The sequence below is a fragment of the Acomys minous genome (genome assembly GCF_964271855.1).
Source record: "Acomys minous genome assembly, chromosome: 3".
Lineage (NCBI taxonomy): Eukaryota > Metazoa > Chordata > Mammalia > Rodentia > Muridae > Acomys > Acomys minous.
This window is the reverse complement of record NC_140485.1, coordinates 78,384,576-78,404,135: the sequence shown is the minus strand read 5'-3', so window position 1 is coordinate 78,404,135 and position 19,560 is coordinate 78,384,576. Positions and strand designations below refer to the sequence as shown.

At 54.5% G+C, this 19,560-nt stretch overlaps 1 protein-coding gene and 1 long non-coding RNA gene across 5 annotated transcripts in view; one reads left to right on the top strand and one right to left on the bottom strand.

Moving 5' to 3' along the window:
• The window catches only part of DLGAP4 (DLG associated protein 4), a 154,167-nt gene that overhangs the window by 38,759 nt on the left and 95,848 nt on the right, over nt 1-19,560 (top strand). For 3 of the 4 annotated variants that reach the window (XM_084775669.1, XM_084775667.1, XM_084775670.1), the window contains exon 2: nt 13,848-14,032. The exons of the other annotated variant lie outside the window; for it this stretch is intronic. The gene's annotated coding sequence lies outside the window, so the exon portion shown is untranslated. The remainder of the gene's footprint in view (nt 1-13,847; nt 14,033-19,560) is intronic. 4 annotated transcript variants of the gene reach the window in all.
• Nucleotides 1-19,560, bottom strand: part of LOC311594194 — a 522,815-nt gene that overhangs the window by 448,142 nt on the left and 55,113 nt on the right. The gene's annotated exons all lie outside the window — the stretch shown is intronic.

Genomic DNA, 19,560 nt, shown 5'->3' with positions numbered 1-19,560 from the left:
TCAGTGCTGGGCGGGGCCTGGATGGCCGCAGCCGACAGGAAGGGAGGGCCTCAGACTGTCTTCCTTGTCCCAGAGGTGAGGTGGCATACCTAGGACCCCATGGCAGGGGGACTGTGAGTGTCCGTTGCCTCAGAGGCACAGTTGTCTCAACTGCTGGCAGGGCATATTTTTCTCCTTTGGCTGACAGTGGAGACCCAAAGCCAGGGCTAGCCTGTGGTACTAGATACCTTGGACTCAAGGGGATGCCTTAGACTCAAGGCAGCCAGGGAAACCCTCTCTGCCAGGGTGACCTGGGTGAAACCAAGGGATGAAGGGCCAGTTGTGTGATGTCTGGGAGAAGTGAGCCTGTGGTAGCACTTACACAAGCTGGCCTGCGGGTGAGGGAGGCAAGTGGCTGCAGGGTGTTGAGGGAAGGCGAGGGACATGGTGCTAGGAATGGGGCAGGGGTGGGGAAGGACCTTGAAGAGCCTCCTGCATCGCAGTCAGAAGTTCAGATCTCCTTACTGGGGAGGGAGGCAGCAGCCCCCTCATAAGAGGGAGTCAAAGGGGCACTTGGGGAAACAGTCCGGAGAGGTGGCTGTTGCGGATACCCTGACGTATGATGGCCGTGGAGTGGCAGAGGAGAGCCAGCCCTGAGGGCTGGAATCTAGCATGGCATTTCTTGTTGAAGCCACTTAGAGAGCGTCTGCTAGGCAGCCACTGACTTAAATGGCTCAATCCCATGCTCCCGTGCTCCTCGCACAAGGCCCAGGAGTCTTGTTTTATAAAAGTGACACCGCTCGAGACAGATGCCCTTGATTCACTCATGGTCCCTTAGCTGAGGAGGAGCTGGTTTTGGATCCCACCCTAATCTTAATGCCTCCCTGGATCCCCATTCCTCCCAGACCCCAAGGCCACACCTCCTCAAGGTGAAAATTGGATGCTTGAGGCTGCCAGGAGTCCCCACCTCCCTGCCCAGTGGGTTTGAGTCACTTCTGGGTGTGCGTGTGTGTGAGCCTACACTTCACCCATCAGAAACTGACAACAGGATTGGGCTAGGAGCATACCTGGGTCTGGAGGGGGCTCAGCCGGGTGCATGCCCGAGTGAGTCTGGAGGGACCTGGTGTGCCCCCTCCTCCCTGCTGATGCTCCTGTTGCCTGCCGACAAGGCCTGTGACAGACCCTGTGTGGGCGCCGGTCATTGGCCCACAACTGATACCTGCCATCTCTGGGCCATTTGTGTCTCTTCCAGCAGGGTAGAGAGACGGGATCGTGAGGGGAGGTGCCAGCCTGTGGTTCCGGCAGTATAGGCGGGGATTCCTGCTTGCAGAGCCAGGGAGCCCAGCCTGCAGTGAGGTAACGAAGCCTGTCCTGGGCGGCTTTCTGGGTGAACTGTGGATGACTTGAACCTCCCCAACTGGATACTGAGAACAGAGAGGGGATAGATTTTATGATTTTTTTTTTTTTTACTGGATTGGCCTCTGCTCTCCGTCTCGCTAGCCATGTGATCCTGGACAGCCGGCTTCACCTCTCTGTGAACACTGTTTCACAGGCCTGCCAGAAAGAGAGAAGGCAAACCCTTGGGGAGCCAGCATCCTGTTCATGTCACCTTCCTGAAGCTCACCATCTACCATCCTACAGTGAGTGAGAGCTGACACTTTGGTCCTCTCCATCCATTGTGACTGCCTCTGCGTTGCCGTTTGGAGGAAACTGAGCCCCAGCAGATGACCTGGTGCAAGATCTCATAGCCAGCTGTGCTTCTCCTCTGGGCCCCTCTCCATCAGTCTACCTTCCTGATTCCCAGCCGGGCAGACTGGCCGCTCGCTGGGCAGAGCCTGCTCTTAGAAGCGTGTGGTTTCAGCACCACGGGCAGCGGCCAGATGCTGGCGTGGTTCAACTCCCCCTGGTCCTTATATGCTGTGTGGAGGCAGCAGGTAGAGTCGGCTGGGCATAGTGAGTCTCCCTTCCTGGGTTCCTCCTGGAGCCACCTCCAGGCCCAGACACTGCCACCCCCACTCTAGGCCTTAGCGTCACCATGGAAACGGTGCAGGAATGCACTCCCAAAGACCCAGCTTCAGGAATCTCAGGCTCATGCGGCCTTGGGAAGCCCCAGTGCTGGATCTGATGGGATTGGTTCTGCTCCCAACCACTCTACAAATGGGAAAATCAAGGCCACGGGGAAGGGAAGGCTGGCCTTACGGCTCCATTATGTAGATGGGTATGCTAAAGCGAAGCGAGCATCCTTGGGGACCTGCACCAGCTGCCTGGAAACCTGATTCTGGAGGAACCTGTCCCTCTTCTTGCTGGGCGTGTGACGACTGTGTGGGATTTGTCTCAGCACACCCACGCTACTCGCTGTGGGTAGACACTGAGGTCCGGGCCACGGCTCATGGTCACAGTACATCCTGTGGACGTGGGCAAAGTTGGCCTGGGTTCAGACCCAGCCCTACCCTCTCCGGCCATGACACTTGGCTGCTTGTCTGTGAAATGGGGGAAGCCAGGACCCATGTCACAGGGTGGCTGGTGTGAGCAGCCGTATCAGCAGTAGTTAGCGTCACCTGTGGTCGGCGCCTTGGTAAATGTGTGTGAACGGCTGCATCCGTGAACGGCAGAATCACCTGCCAGCCCACTGCAGGGGCTTTCTCTGGGCCCGTGGGCAGCTTCTCAGTCTGTCCCATTCTTCACTCTACAGATGTTTGCTCCCCACCCATATGGCCAGAAGGCCCACCTTGGAGTTTATTCTGCAAGGGAATCCTCTGGGCAGAGCTCAAGGTGCGTGCAGGGCTATGACCCCATACTGGATAGTTGGGGAGACTAGGACATCTTCCTGGGAGGCTCAAGGAACGCTGCTTGCATCCACAGGGCAGGTGGGCTGATGCAGCAGCTCTGCACAAGCCTCGGTGGGCAGATGCCAGTAGCTTGGCACCAGCGCTGGTGCCTGGCCCAAGCTGAGCCACAGGGGAAGAGGCAGTCCATGGGATCCCACGGAGGGCATGCAGAGTGAGGAGGATGTTCACGGCTGAGATTGGCAGATGGTGCTACGGATGGAGGGAGCAGAGCCCACGACGTGGTGCAGGCAGGAGAAACAGGTTGTGCCTGGAGTGTGGAGTGGGCTGAGGAGCTGCAGACTTACGCAGAGGAGGTGCCTCATCTGTGGCACCGTGCCTTGCACAAGCCCCTTGGTTTTCTTGCTTGCTTCCCTGGCATAGCTCAAGGAGTTTCAGACCTCTACACCCCCACCCTGACCCCAGCTCATGCCTGGGGTCCCCACCCACCCACCTCTCTGCTCTAGAAACTGAGTCATACTCTGACCTTGAAGCCAGTGAAATGAATCCTGCAGTGGGCAAAGGCAGCTTGACTCCGGAGGTGCTGGTTGTAGGAATGCAGCTCCGTCTAACGGGAACTTGGGTACTGCTGCGGGAGACTCTGGGGGAGAAACAGGCAGCCACTGGGGATGGAGAGGACATCCTAGCTCTCAGATCATGATGTGTGGTGACCTCTGAACCCAGTCCTTCTGTTTTACTCAAGTCCTGCCTGAGCGGGTGCCTGGGCCACCCCATCTTGCTCTCACTGGGCTCTGTGTCACAGCCGGATGTGTGGGCAGCGCTCATGGATACTGGGACAGGCACTTGGGAGGACTGAGCGGCTTGTGGGCAGCACTGCCTGCTCCCAGCCTGGGCCAAGGCTGTCGGGAGAGGCAGGGCCCTGGCTTGCTGACTGCATCAAGCTCGGCGGTGGTGCTGGCTGCTGTAGGAAAGAGGATAAAGCAATGGTCTGCAGAGAGGCCGTGAGAGGAGTTGGGCAGATGGGCCAGACAGGGAAGGGGTACTGAGCGTGGCCATTAGGATCACCTGCCATTTGTTCAGCGGGTGTGTAGTGCGCACTTACCGTGAGCTGTGGAGAACAAGTCAGGTACCCTCTTCTCTTGCAAAGGCTTCATGGTCAGAGTTTGAAGTTGCCATTTTCATGGGAAAGCTGTGAGTCTCTGCCTCCGAGTGAAAGGCCCCCCCCCCAAATAATAGCGTAAGCAAGATGGAGATGTGCTCCCATCCCACATAAGAGTCTGTTCCTCCCCAGATGTAGGCAGCGGGATGTCCTGTGCTGGCTGACCCCTTACCCTGTGACCATGAGGCCACCCAGCAATATAGTGGCATCTAGAAGGGCTGCCTCGGGAGCCTGCTTGCCCCGCTGACCCTTGACAGCTGTGGGGAGCAGCGTGTAAAGCCAGCAGCAGGGTAGGGAGGGGCAGAGTTCTGGTCTGGCCAGTATCTGAAGCCAGCATCTCCCAGGGGACATACCAGTCCTCTGCATCCCTGAGTCTTGGCCTGGCCCTTCCCTGGAGAGCTCCATTCAGGATCCTACCTGCTTAGCATGTCCAGAGTGGAGTCTGTGTTGGCCCACAGGCCTGCCTGGCCTGAGCATGATGGCGTCACCGTCTGGAGGGTGCCCAGGAGGCACCCCTTGCCGGGGACTTCCTAAAAGTGCAGCGTACATCTTAAGAACTCATCCCAAGATGCCACAGATTTACAGTATTCAACCAGCACCACAGTTGCCTATTGGCACCCAGTCTCCATTCCCACTCTAGGCCACTGGTTTCTTTGTCTCTATAATTTAGCCTTTTCTAGAAAGGTCATATAAATAGAGACATGTAGTGACGTGCGTCTAGTTTCTTGCACTCAGCTTACAGTTTTGGCATTCATCTATATTTTTTTTGCATGTATTGGATCTTATCCCTTTTCAGTGCTCAGTACTATTCCATTTTGTAAATATACCATGCTTTGTTAATCTGCTGCCTGGATGGAGCATTTAGATGCGTTTGGCTTGAGGTTGCAATGAACAATGCTATTGACCTGTGTGCTTCTGTGGTCCCAGGGGACGCTGACCATGGTATTACTGAGACATGGGGAGGATATCTGTGTCTGCCTCGGGCGGAGGGCTGCTTGTCCTGCAGGCCTGAAATATATGCCATTGGCCCCTAAAGAAAAGGTTTGCTTGACCCTGTTATAGCTCAAAGTCAGGGTTCCATGGCCCGTCTCCCCTTCTCATCGGAACCGAGGGCTGGAAGCTGTTTCTAACCACATCCTTGTCCTGTAGCCCACTACAGCCTGAGTGTGAGTGGTTCCCGTGGCCTTTTTGAAGAGTGTGTGTCTGTGTGCGCACAGGTGTGTGAGAAGGCCAGAGGTTGATGTAAAGTGTCTTCCTCAGTCACTCTCGGGGTCTCTCACTGAACTATTGCTCACTGACTGGATAGACTAGCTGCCCAGTGAGCTCCAGGGATCCACCTTACACATGTCCGCCCCTCTGCCCCCACCCCTGAGCTCCCCAGAGGAAACACAGTGCTGTGCCCAGCCTCTACACAGGAATTCAAGCCTCATCTTTGCTTGGCGGGTACTTCCCTGACTGGGCCATGAGCTGTACCTCCCAGCTGTTTTTTGTTTTGTTTTGTTTTTGAAGCCGAGTCTCGTGTATCTCAGGCTGCCTAGAATTGGGCATGAAGTTGAGAGTCACCTTGAACTGGTGGTCCTCCTGCTGCCAGCACGGTCAGAGCATAGACCACCACGCTTGACTGACTTAGAGCTGTGGATCCAAGGGACTCAGAACTCTGCGTTCTAGGCGGACACTCCACGCAGCCCCTTGACTGGCTTCTGGAGCCCAGTGTCTCCTGACTCAGACCCCAGATAGAGAACCTCCATTCTTCCCAGCTCATCACCACCCCAGGCCTCCCCCCACTGAGCCGCGGGGTGCTTATTTTCCACAAGAAACTGACGAAGTGCTTGCTGCTCCCAGGGAAAAGGCCAGTCTCCGAACTGGCAAGGACGGGACCGTCCAGATGCCTGAGTCCCTGCCTGTCTTCCCAGGCCTGTCCCCTCTCCATGTCCCCCTCCTTCGGTGGAGTCTACAGGCTGGTTCCCCACTTTGCAGAAGTTTCCCAAACATGGCATGCATTGGCCCTATTTGTTTTCCCGCCTGCCTACCTGGTGGCTTCCTGTGGCTGCCCCTGGGCCCAGCCAAGAGCCCTCTTTTCCCATATGTCCAAAACACAACCCTCAAGGCTGGCTGCTGGCCCCCACAGCCCTGGGCTTCTACCCATTACTGTGGACTGCGATGTCTGTTTATGTATCTGCCACCCCCATGGGATTGGGTGTTCCAGGGACATTGCCTGACTCATCTTGTCCTCATTGTGGCCCAGTTTGGGGCCACGTACAGAGTAGGAGCCCAAATGTTTGTGTGCAGGGCACCGTGTTCTCTGTATTTGCGCCAGAGCCCTGAGGAATTGGATGAGGCTTCAAAGGGGGTGGGCGGCGGCTGTGAGGCGGCCATGGACGAGAATAGGTAAAAGTGCTAAGTGTGAAGGGGCCATGACGCCTGAGCAGCCACCCTGCTCTCTGCAGCCTCCCCTGCAGCCTTCAGACTGTGCACTTGTCTTGAATGTAGGTGGAAGGTGCACCCCCACCGCTCTGTGAGAACAAAGACAAGCATGCCTGGCTCCTGTCCACATCTGGCCCAAGGCAGGAGGCTGCCAGCTGTTTCTTGAGTGACCTTGGGCTGTAGACAAGCAGCTAAGTGGAGGGCGTGGCACAGCCTTGAGTTTGAAAGCCAGCCAGTGGTTCAGGGCTTGGCTTTCTAGCAAAGTGACAGTGTGCTTAGTGAATTGTGAGCACCCTGGAAATGGGGTCCGAGGCTGTGATGCCAAAGGCCACCTGGTCCCTAGCCAGCAGGAGAGCAGCATAAGCTATGTGCAGCTATCAGACTTGATAGATTCAGTTCTTCGAGCCTAGCGTATCTATGTCACACACAATGTCCTCTATACTTGGAAAATGTGTATCTGTGGGATGTGGAAATTTAATCATGGGGGCCATTTTTAATTCTGGGGAGAGACAGTCACTTACCATGCAACCTGAGGTCACGCAGTGCCCTCCACTGCAAAATGGGTGACCAGCAGCCTGCAGAGCTGGGAGGGTACCGGAGGGAACAGGGGCCTCAGGAACGGTGACATGTGTCAGGATCTGCTGTGACTGCCCGACAGGCCTTGCTCTGCAGCTGTGAGAGATGACAAGTGTCTACATCGGGCGCTCAGAGGGGAACCTCCCTGCCTGCTTCCAACTCCCAGATCCAGCTTGGGGAAACTGCCTCTGCTTCTCCAGATCAGGAGTGGTAGTAGGTAGGGGCGAGGGGGGTAGGTCTGAGGCCATGGCCAGGGGCTGAGACTGGCTCAGAGCAGGAGACAAGGAAGAGTAAGGACAGTTTAGAGTTGGAGCTGGCCTCTCTGTCCAGTCTGGGCTCGGGCCAGCCCACTGCATCCTGCACCACCAGCCACTGAGCTTGGGGTTAGCAGCAGCAGCAGCAGCTCAGTGGCACCTCCGCTGGGCAAAGCGTTCCACTGCCTGCCAGCTGACTGGTGGGTGTTCACAGTTCTTCATAGCCATCCTGGCCATGCCAGTTGTGTGCTGAGGCTGTCAAGACCTTCAGTACAATAAGATATTTTGAGAGCGGGAGAGAGTGCATTTGCATACCTTTTATTATGGCATATTGTTATAACTCTACTTTATTAGTAGTTATTGTTATTAATTCCTACTCTGCCTACTCCCGAGCGGAGCTCTATCACAGATGTGTGAGCAGGACGAAGCATGGTGTGCCCAGAGCTCAGGACTCTCTGAGACTCGGGAGTACAGTGGGGGCCTTGGGATGTCTCCCCTGGGAGAAGAGGACAGGGCAGCCACTGTGCTGAGTGAGTGGGTGTGCGTGAACTCCCGTGGCTCTCACACCAGACCTCACCAAAGTCAGCCCTCCAAGGTCAGTGGCTACCAGGTGGTGCTGGAATCTGGCCACAGGGTGTGTAGCTCCAGAAGGTCCCAAGACTCACTCGACCCTCCCAGTAGCTTTGGAGTCAGCCACAGTGGACCCTTCCATCCTGACCTCTGCGTGGTCAAGTTCCGCCTCCACCCTGAACCACACATGGGTCTCCTTCTGTCTGCGCCTCGTCTGGCCTGTGGCCTCACGGGTTGCCTTCGTCACAGCTCAGTTCTTGAGTGAGACTCATGAGACCAGGCGTGGGCTCCAGGTCAGTTTTCATACCGTTACGTCCAGTGCAAGAGGTTTTAATTATTATTTGTTTGTTTGGTTGTTTTTTTTTTTTTTTTAAATTATGTATACAGTATTCTGCCTGCACGTACTGCAGGCCAGAAGAGGGCACCAGATCTCATTGTGGATGGTTGTGAGCCACCATGTGGTTGCTGGGAATTGAACTCATGACCTCTGGAAGAGCAGTCAGTGCGCTTAACCGCTGAGCCATCTCTCCAGCCCCCCCCCCTTTTTTTTCTTTTTTTCTTTTTTTGGTTTTTTGAGACAGGGTTTCTCTGTGTAGCCTTGGCTGTCCTGGACTCGCTTTGTAGACCAGGCTAGCCTCGAACTCATAATGATCCGCCTGCCTCTGCCTCCCGAGTACTGGGATTAAAGGCGTGCGCCACCACGCCCGGCTGAGGTTTTAATTATTAGCGGTGGCCTTGAGGGTTGTCTGTGAGTAGCCAGAGGAAGCTGGTATGGGCTGGTAGACTTAGGGGCAGGTAGTTTGGTGGTGAACGGTGGCCAAGTGGCATCTGTTCCAGAGCTCTGAGGGAGATGATAGTGGCAAGAGGAGAGGCAGTAGTCTGGGAGGCTTGGGGGGCAGAGGCAGGAAACAGGTTTTGTGAAGGAACACGCAGGAAGGAAGTTGGGATGGCGCCCATATTTCTGCTACAGGGACTCCATTGATTGGCGGCATCACGGGAAGAGTGGACTGACTGCAGGCAGGGCGTGGGGCCCATTTGGGTATTCGGATATGACCTAGGAGCCTGAGGCAAGGCTAGGAAAGCAGCTGGGAGAGGGACTTTGTGCAACAGGCCAAAGAGCTTAGGGTTCGGGTTAAGGAGGAGACTTGGGAGGTCAGTGTCCCTGTGTGGTGCAGGCCAGCAGGTCACTCACTGCCTTGGCATTGAGTGAGAGGGCCTGGGGACAGAGGAAGCCTCTTGTGGAGAGGCAGGCCAGGCCAGCAGAGGAGAGCCTGGGGCAGGAGGGCCTGCCTGTCTGTGCTGCTTTTAGAAACCACTTTCCCGTTTCAAGTTTATTGAGCTAAAAGCTCCTGTGTAAATCTGTTTTGCAAATTGAATTTTTGGACAACAAACACCACTTTAATGCACGGGATGGCATGGCCAACGGCTTTGGAGGCGTCCTGGCCGAGTCCGGTTAGAAGGCCCTACACCCTGTGACCAAGGACTGCCTCGGAGTTGACCTCCCAGCTGTGGCACCAGCCTCAATGCCACTCAAGTGTTGAAAGGGTCCTGTACAGAAGCAGGTGCAGGGAGGCAGTGAGCCATGGAGGTCACAGCGCTTGGAGCAGAGATTGGTGGACCTGCGAGATGACTCTAGGGATCAGGGTCACGTGAGAGATGTTCAAGAGTCTTCAAGAAGTAGAAGGGACAGAAGAGCCCCTGGTCGCATGGTGGCATCCCAGGAAGGCGACCAGGTTAGAAGATGACAGGGGATGTTAGAGTCTGCGAACTATCTGCTCAGGACGTTACTCACAAAGCGTGTGAGATGGGCACAGGGCCGCCCACCATTGCCACAGGACCTGTGTGTGAGGGGCAAGGTGGGCCGGAGAGAAATGTCGGGCCTGTGAGAGGGAAGCAGGAGAAACCTGTCAACGGGTCAGTAAAAATCCACTCACCATTGGAAATATTTGCTAAATGCTGCCAGCTGCACTGTGTGTGTCTGGCCCAGGGAACTCTCACAGCTCTGACTTGGGGTGGGGGTGGGGCACCTCGTGGGCGGGGCCAGCGTCCTATCTGGTAGTGATACTGCAGAGAATGGCAAGGCCCAAGCTTGAACACTAAAGCTTGGATGCTGGGGATATCCAAGGGAATGGCCAGGGACTAACAGCATCCTGCATTTTCCTGAGCCTGTGTGGGGACTTTGAGCCACCCCTATCTTAGATATCAGCAACTGGGCCAGAGAAGTTAAGAAATTGGCCCAGAAGACTGGGCAAGCCACACCTTTAAGCCCAACACTAGGGAGCCAGACATAAGCCGATATTTTGGAGTTCAAGGCCAGCCTGGTCTACATGGCAAGTTCCAGGCCAATCAGTCACACAGTGAGACCCTGTGGCAAAGCAAAACAAAAAGATGAAGACCCTTGCCCAGGGCCGCAGAGTTTGACGTTGAGGCCTCTGCTCTTTAGTTACAAACTCTCACCGTGGGGCTGTAGCGCCTGCTGTTGGCCAGTGTGTACGGAGGCCTGGCTGGACCACTCATCAATTCAAGCACTCAGCGCTAGAAAGGTTGTGAAGAGCCGGGCATGGTGGCGCACGCCTTTATTCCCAGCACTCGGGAGGCAGAAGCAGGTGGGTCACTATGAGTTCGAGGCCAGCCTGGTCTACAAAGCGAGTCTAGAACAGCCAAGGCTACACAGAGAAACCCTGTCTCGAAAAACCAAAAAAGAAAAAAAGAAAAGAAAGGTTGTGAGGAAAGTGAGAGAATAAGGCTTGAGGACATCTGGGCCACCGATTAGCCAGGCAAAGGAAGAGCACAGGTGAAGGCCCTGAGGCAAGCACACGCCTGGCGTGTCTGACAAGAGCGTGAAGGCCAGTGGGCCTGGAGCAGAGGAAGCAAGTGGGGAGTGGAGGCTTGAACTGAGGTGATGCAGGTGGCTGCCTGTGGTGGCTAAAGGGTTGTCTGCTGGTACTTGAGGTCAAGTGAGGGCCTGGAGTTCTTAGAGCCGAGTGGGGTTAAGATCCGACTTCAGTTCTAACCTGACAGCTCTGGCTTCTGTGCTGGGAGCAAGAGTAAAAAAAGAAGAGAGAAGACCAGAGCCTGCATGGACAGTCCAGGCAAGAGCTGGAGGTTACTGAGCACACGCGGCAGTGGATGAAGGGCAGGTGTGGCAGTGCGGCTTCCTGACGCATGGCTGTGGGTCCAGTGCGTAGCTCAGCCTGGATGTGGGAAGGGAGAGGTAGCAAGAATGACACCAGAGGAGCTGGAGAGATGGCTCAGTGGGTAAAAGTAAGAGCACTGACTGCTCCTCCAGAGGTCCTGTGTTCAATTCCCAGCAACCATATGGTGGCTCACAACCATCTATGATGAGATCTGGCGCCCTCTTCTGGCTCGTAGGTGTATATGCAGGCAGAGCGCTGCATATATAATAACAAATAAATCTTTAAAAAAAAAAAAAGAATGACACTGGAGTCTGGGCATCAGTGGCTGGAAAGACGGGGTTCTGTGGACACAGACAGCTGTGGGAGGGGTGCTTCATGAATGACTTTTCACCTCCATTATTCCTGCTAATCCCTGGCTTCCTGGGCAAGGGGGGTGTGTGTGAAGTAATTGAGGCTCACTGCAGGTACACGGCCATCTCAGGATTAGAAGGGAGTGGGGCCCAAACCTAGAACCAGGTGCACACTAGGGTTTCTGATTCTGGTTCAACATTCAATTAGTAGGGGCCTACCAGGTGCCAAGTGCCATGCTGGGTGCTGGCACCAGTGGGTGAGATGAGCACGCTTTACTCTGGTGGCATCCAAGAAGTCCTGGGGCCAGTAGGAACCCAACCAGTTAGGGGTCTGGTGGCTTCCCGGGAGCACACAGACCTCTGTGATAGAGGGCTTCTTGGGGGTACATTGTAAGTTTTCCCCAAGGAGGCCACGGGCTCCTAGATTCTGGATGGCCTCCAGCAAGTTCTGTTGTCTTATTTTCAAAGGATCAGGATGGTTTTAATAGAGTTACCGAGCCATCACTCACGTGCCACACGATTCAGTGTTAGCAAGTGTCCTGTTAGGTCCTTTTAGCTCACACCCAGAGCTGCGTGTCTGCCGGTCACCACGGTCCATCTTAGAACCTCTCCATTGCCCCAGAAAGTGCTTCTGCCACCTCCAGCCCCTCTTGTTCCCCACCAGAGCCCTTGGCAGCCTGGACTCTGCCTCCCGTCTATACCAAGCTTCCTCTGACGAACAGTCTATGTCCCTGGCGCTGGGCAACGTGAGGCCTTTTGTGTGGGACTTCTTTGTCTTTGCGTTGTGTGTCCATCATCTGTGTTGGAGTCCAAGACGAAACAGTGTCACAGCCAGCAGGGGCCTAGGGCCTGTTACCCATCATAGAGAAGAAGAAATGGGGGGTGCCTTTCAGCCCTCCCTCAGCAGGCAAGCTTGGGGGCTCAGAGCCCTCCAGGTCAGGATGCCTCCCTCTGCTGCCACCTCTTCCATCAGCCATAAGGCTGGGGGAATCTGGCTCCCAGTGATAACCTGGTGGGAACAGCACCTTCCCCAGTGGGAGCATTGAGTGTGTTGTGGGTTCTCACATCCCGCAATGCACCTGAGGTCTTCCATGCACTTCTGAGTATGTGTCCTTTCATTGAGAATTTTCTCATGTCTCCTTTCCGGCTACCCAAACCCTTGCTAGTCCTGCTCATGTTTCTTGGCTGCGGATGCTCTTCCTCGGGGAGGGAGATGGGCTGCGTAGTCCAGAGGGCTGGACTAGAGATGCTCCCTGGGCCTCATTGGTGATCAGTGTGTGCTCCGCATCTAAGGAGTGTCAGGGTTCTAAAGAGGTTTGTAGACACCCACATTAGGACTCTTGGTCCTGCCCTGCTGTGCCGTGTGCCTCAGTTTCTTACTTTGAAAAGGAGGGAATGACGTCTGTGACACATGTGGCACTGTGGGGGCCGATACGTGGAAGGTGCTGTTTCTGGGCAGACCCTGGGGGAGTTTGGGAGGGCATCCTCGGGCTTAGGGATAACAAATGAAGACAGTGAGCCTCCAAACCTCAGCTTGCCCTTCCTGCTGCTTCCTGTGATGAGCTGGTTGGTCCCTGTGTCTCCTCCCAGGACTTGGAGGAGGGACTAGAATTCAAAGCCCAGAATGAATTAATAAGATATATAATAAGATATAAGAAAATATACAAAAGGCAAAACTAGAAAAAAAAAATTCAAAGCCCAGTGTAGCAGCTCAGATTCTGGCCCTCATGCCAATGTTACCTTGGTCTCTCAGTCTCAGTTCTGTGACCTGTAGAATGGGAGGGCAAAGGCGCGTCCTCCGAGGTTTCCGGGTTAGCTAGCTACCTCCTGGGTAGGTGTGCAGTGGAGGGCCTGCTTCTCATTGACAGACATCCAGCCAGAGGGTGCTCAGGGGGACAAACGCTGCTCAGGCAAGCGGGTTGGAGATGCCTGGCATCGCTCCGCTCTCCTACGGAGGAATTCAGCCTGCTGGGACAGGAGAGGGTTTTTCCCAAAGCAGTACCTTGTACCTGCGTTGTCTTCCGAGCCCTCCCAGCAGCTCTCAGGAGAGTACTCTTAAGAAGAAGAAGAAGAAGAAGAAGAAGAAGAAGAAGAAGAAGAAGAAGAAGAAGAAGAAGAAGAAGAAGAAGAAGAAGAAGAAGAAGAAGAAGAAGAAAAAAAAATGAGGCCAAAAAGAGGGAACAACCTGTCCATTGTCCCCTCAATGAGCAAGGGGCCAAGCTGAGATTTGAACTCACAGTGAGGTGACTTTGACCCCTTTCCTAACCTCCCTGATGATGTGGAAAAGGGGGCAGGAGCAAGAGGGAGGAGCAAGCTGAGGAAGGACTCCAGAGCGGCAGGGCAGAGGCAGCAGTGTCCCCACTGCTGGCTGCTTGCGGGGATTCTGTGGGTGGTGGGAAAGGCATTGTAAATATGCATGACATGCAAATCTACCTCTAAAAACAACGTGGGCCTCCCATGAGCTGGGGTGCCAGGGTTCTCTGGAAAATACAGTGTTACACAAACACTTGGGTTTCTATGACAACTGTGCGACTTGCCCCCTCCCTAGGGCTGGTCTGAAGGTCTCAAGGTGCTCGTTTCTGGCTAATCAGTGTCCCTCCCGTGTCCTGCAGGCACCGTGCCGCCCTCTGCCTGGAGCCTAGAGGCTCCCCCTGTGTGACCAGGGCCCAGCTCATGCCTCTGACGGAGTGCTGGAGGGATGTGTGTGGCAGTCCTCGGCCCCACACCCACCTCTGAGGTGTCATCTGCAGCATTCTTGCCGGCTACCATTTTTCCTGTGCACGTAGCTCCCTGGTTGGTAAGTACAGCCACAGGCCTGGGCATCTCACCCACCACAGTGCTCGCCACCGCTGGGAAATGCCCAGCCCTCCCACTGTGCCAGCACTCACAAGCTGGCAGAGGCACCTCCACAAGAGTGTTCTGCCTGGGCGCAATGACAGTTTAACCAGCTGGGTGTACCCCCATCCTCCTGACAACTCTGGAGGTGGGCATGGTTAGGGGGCCTCCTTCCCGGGGCACTGCGTCCGTGAGGGAAAGCCCTTGCTGGGGACGGACAGCAAACCCAGCTCTACACATTTCAGATGCCGCACCCAGGAGCTGGGGTGGGCCTTTGAGCACAGACCCTGGAGGAGGGGGGGGATCAGGGAGCCTTGCTGCCAGCTGTGGCGGGACAGGGCCCTCGAGAAGGCATTCTTCCTCATGATGTTCCACCTGCCTAAGCTCACACAATGAGGTACTTGGGACTGTCCCTCCACACTCACTGTGTCATCCTTCCCACAGAGCAGGGACAGCCAGCCACCTCAGGACCACACGGTGCCAAGCGCAGCACCTGGCTCGGCCATGTCCGTGTTCTCACACGGTCTCCCCCGTCCCACTCCAGGTTTTGTTGGTACTACATGTCTGTTTTCACAAGCGAGGAAACCCGGGGGCCCCCAGCCACCATTTAGCCTACAGTATGGGACGCTGGGTTGAAGATTTGCCTTATTGAGTGAGTGGTCTCTGCTTACCAGGGGCTAGGAAGGGAGGGGTGGGGGTGGGGGGTCAGGGGCAGGAGAGGAGTAGGGAGTGGGAATCCCTCGTGACCTTTCACCAGATTCTAGCAGGACCCGGGAACCTATCAGCCTTTTGGGTCCTGGAGAGCTGCTACAGTGGCCCTCAGCATGGTGCCAGCCCCTCACTTCCAACTCTCCCACCTGCCAACAGCTGCGAGCCTCCTCGATGAGATGGTTCTAAGAAGGGGAAAGACTGGTAAATATGCATAATTAATATGCAAATACAGAGGATAACATAAAAACCCGTGAAGTTCACTGTCAATAACGGACGTGGAAGCGTGTCTTTGAGAACCAGACGCTGCACATTTGTGCGGTGCCGGCCTTATTGTTAATAACTGTGAAAAGGGCCCCATTAATTAGCCCCCCTACCCCCCCTCCCACCCCCGCTCCCAGCTGCGTTCCCCCTGCTTGGCCCCGGTCTGCTCTAGCAACCAGAGACAGCTGTTGCATTTGGCTGAGTTGTCGCCACTGGACGTGATAAGGACACAGTGGTCTGAGAGCAAGGAGCGCCTGCCTGTAGGATCAGCCTTCAGCAAACATGCCAGGATTACCCAAGGCAGCCCCGGGTCTCCCCTAGGACAGTGTGTGTCTCGGAGCCAGCCTGTGACAGTGGGTGTTTCTTGAGCAGTTACTTCATGCCTGGCATTGCAGTGACTGCTTGGCACTCTTCGGCATCTTAGTTTATCTTCCAGTCCTTTGGCTCGCAGAGGGCTCAGCCCCTCCTGCTGAGGAGCACTGCTCTGAGGCCTCCTCTGCCCTGGGGCTGATTCCGGAGGCACACAGCTGCCACCGCTCACAGCCCCCTTGTGTGTGGCCCAGTGATGACGACGGCGAAGGGATTCCTTGGCACTCACAGAAAGCAGCCGTCAGGATCACGTGGTGGAGAGATGGAGGCCGGGGTGGCGCGAGGGAGGTGTTACTGCTGCGACTTCGCTAACAAGCTGGTTATTTAGGGAACCGGGAAACCATGAGGGAGCCTCTGTGCCTGGGCAGAGGCGGCTGGGAGGACAGGGTCCCCAGGGAATCGGGGTCAGGGAGCCAGCCAGGAGCTGATCGATGGATTGGTTGAGTCTCGCCCATTTACTGACAATAGTAGCAGCACTAGAAAAGTCTGGGGAGAGATCCCCTGTCTGTGTCAAAGAGGATTTGGGGGCTGGAGGACACAAGGGGCTTGTAGGGCAGCAGAGCCCTGTTGGCCAACCTGGGGGTAGGGGGCACAGGCTCGGCCTCTGGTCACTTACCACATGCAGCCTTTTGTCTTTTGTTCCTTGTGGTAGTGTACGTTGCAGTAAAGTGACCAAAAAAAAAAAAAAAGTAGCTCTAACAATAACAGCCACCAAGCCGGGCGGTGATGGTACATGCCTTTAATCCCAGCACTCGGGAGGCGGAGGCAGGCAGATTGCTGTGAGTTCGAGGCCAACCTGGTCTACAAAGCAAGTCCAGGACAGCCAACACTAACACAGGGAGACTCTGTCTCGGGAAAAAGAAAAAAGAAAGAAAGAAAATAACAGCTACCATTTAGTGACACCTAGTATCAAGCTCTTTATGACTGAGTTTCCTCTCTGTTTTTTAATAGGGGTGTGTGATGTGTGTGTGTGTGGTGTGTGTGTGTGTGTGTGTGTGTGTGTGTGTGTGTGTGTGTGATTTATTTACTTATTTTGAGACAGGGCCTCTCTATGTAGTCCCGGCTGACCTGGAACTCACTGTGTAGACCAGACCAGCCTCAAACTCAGAGATCCGCCTGCCTCTGCCTCCCAGGAGCTGGGATTACAGTTACGTGCCTTCCTACCTGTCTTATTTATTTAATTTTGCTGGGATGGGATCTGGGAGCGTGTACATACTAGGCAGGCGCTCCACCACCAAGCTACACTCCAGCCTAGCATTTAGCCTTTTTAATCACATATAATCTTTACAAGTTTTCTTATTTTACCCATTGTACAAAAGGGGCAAACGAGGCTTAAAGGTAAAGCTGCTTGGCAATATGCTTAGAGGTAGGGTGAGAAACCAGACAGGCCAGTGAAGCCTGCAGTGCAGTGAGGGCTCAGACGGGTCAATCAAGCCTGCAGTGCAGTGAGGGCTCAGACGGGTCAGTCAAGCCTGCAGTGCAGTGAGGGCTCAGACGGGTCAGTCAAGCCTGCAGTGCAGTGAGGGCTCAGACGGGTCAGTCAAGCCTGCAGTGCAGTGAGGGCTCAGATGGGCCAGTGAAGCCTGCAGTGCAGTGAGGGCTCAGACGGGCCAGTCAAGCCTGCAGTGCAGTGAGGGCTCAGATGGGCCAGTGAAGCCTGCAGTGCAGTGAAGGCTCAGACGGGCCAGTCAAGCCTGCAGTGCAGTGAGGGCTCAGATGGGCCAGTGAAGCCTGCAGTGCAGTGAAGGCTCAGATGGGCCAGTGAAGCCTGCAGTGCAGTGAGGGCTCAGACGGGCCAGTCAAGCCTGCAGTGCAGTGAGGGCTCAGATGGGCCAGTGAAGCCTGCAGTGCAGTGAAGGCTCAGATGGGCCAGTGAAGCCTGCAGTGCAGTGAGGGCTCAGATGGGTCAGTCAAGCCTGCAGTGCAGTGAGGGCTCAGAGGCTGTCTGTCTCCACCGTGTCTGTGCCTCTTGCATGGTTGAGGTGGCGGAACTAGGCACGTGTGTGTGTGTGTGTGTGTGTGTGTGTGTGTTTGTGGTGTCACAGGCAATGGGGAGCGCTAGAACCTTGGAAAGGCCCGGAGCTGAGCATTTGGTCATTTAACAAAAACTCCAGATTAGGAGGAAGACTTGTAAGGGGCAGCTGGGGAGGGGCTGAGGAGGACTCAGCTCATCCAAGGTACAAAGAGGTCACCCAGAGGAGGCAGGCTCAGACCCGTCATCTGACCCAGTGGTCCTCAGCCTTTCTAATGCTGCGACCCCTTAATACAGTTCCTTGTGCTGTCGTGACCCCCCCACCTTAAAATTACTCTTGTTGCTACTTCATAACTGTAATTTTGCTACAGTTACCAATTGTAATGTAAACATCTGAGATGCAGGAAGGCTATCTGATATTCAACCTCCACGAGGAGTACTGTGTACTGAACCTGTTACCCTGTACTGCATGCTCAGAACAACCCTATGGACTCGTCGCTATTGCCGAAGTCTGGAGAGGAGAAGCGGCTAGTTTGGGGCCGCCTGGGCTTTGATGGTGGGGTGACAGTGACACCCCCCCTCCTGTGTATAAACAAGCTGGGCCTAGTGCTGAAGACCCTGGCAGAGCTTGAACTTCGAGCGTGTCTGGACTCACACTCAGGCAGAGCAGCAGGTCCAGCTGGTGCTGGGGACAGCTCTAGGACATGGCATGCAGGAGACTCTGTAAGGCCTGAGGCTGGCAGCCTGTTCTCCCTGGGCACCAGCCCCAGAGGCATCCACACGTCCCGAGGAGGTTTATTGAGAACAATCACATGCGTCCATACCCCTCCCACAGTGCCCAGGCTTGGGGAAGGCCTCCTGTTACACAGCCACCCACATAAATAGAGGGCGGGGAGCCTGGAGCAGTACAGTGAAGGAGAGAACAGCTCGGGGCTACACTGTGACACAGGACTGCCTGACAGGGCACAGGTCAGCCCTGCTGGGGGGCACCTGGTACTGTTGTTGGTAGTAGCAGGGCATTTGGGAACAAGACCCTTCCTTGTCCATCACCAGGAGACAAGTTAAATAATCTTGCTGCAGCTGTACAGTGGCGCCTGCTGTGGCTGTTAAAATCGGGGCCAGGATCTAAATATACTGTTGCAGAAAGAACTTCACAGTGTGGAATTGGGGTTTCTTTTTTGGTTGTTGTTTTAGTTAATTGTTTATTTTTACATATAAATTTACATTACTACACATATATAAAATAAACTACATACAGCAAGAAGAACCACAGAACAATCAGGAATTACATTCATGCTACGTTCAAAGTGTTTTGGCTGTTGGTCTTTGGCAACCTTGAAGAAAACGTTTCCTTATCTCGGTGAGTCTAAAATTCTGACTGTAACTCTGTATCTATCATATCTCATCTCTGTCAACTTAAAACATCTATCTAGACCCCAAAACATCCTAAATCCCCGGCAACCAAGTTTGATTGTGAAACTAAACTATTTGGTCTTCAACCCCATCAGAGACTTGAGAAGGAGCAAAATCAATCACCCGAGTAAACATAAAGTGCAGGTTAGCAGCTTCCATATTAAAAACAAAAATGACAGAGGCAGTTTGCTGCCTGGAGAGTTACCCATAACTCTCTAAAATGTTGGAGCATCATCTTCGGCCTTCTGGCCCAGTATATCTGACAGACATATTTGTGAGGCAGGAACTATTGAGGACTTGCTTTCCCTGTCTTGGCAGAGTTCGGCCGTCGACTCTGTCTGCATCCAGGCTTGCCAAGTTTTAGGCAGAATTCTGTCAGTGTTCGAAACGAGGACATTTTGCCCAGTGGCTGGTTTGCCGCATTTGAACCCAACTCTATAAAGAGGTTCACTGATGCTCATTGTCATCCCTGAGGTAGGCTAGATGCTGCCAGGAGTCAAACTGTCTTATTGTCAAAGAGTCATTAAAACAATATAAACATCTTTAAATGCTATTTTCTGTAGGACTCTGAAGTTGTCTTTTTTTTTTTTAAGAGGTTATAAGCCAGCATGGGTAACATGGGGCCATTTTCATCAGACCTGTGAGTTTCTAGAAGCTGTTTGCAGCGCTTCCCCTGGTCCATGTGGACCTGAGGGATTGGGAAATCAGATCTGGCTGCGCCTCATCTCTATTGCTTCTTGGCTGTGTGACCTTGGGCAAGTCAC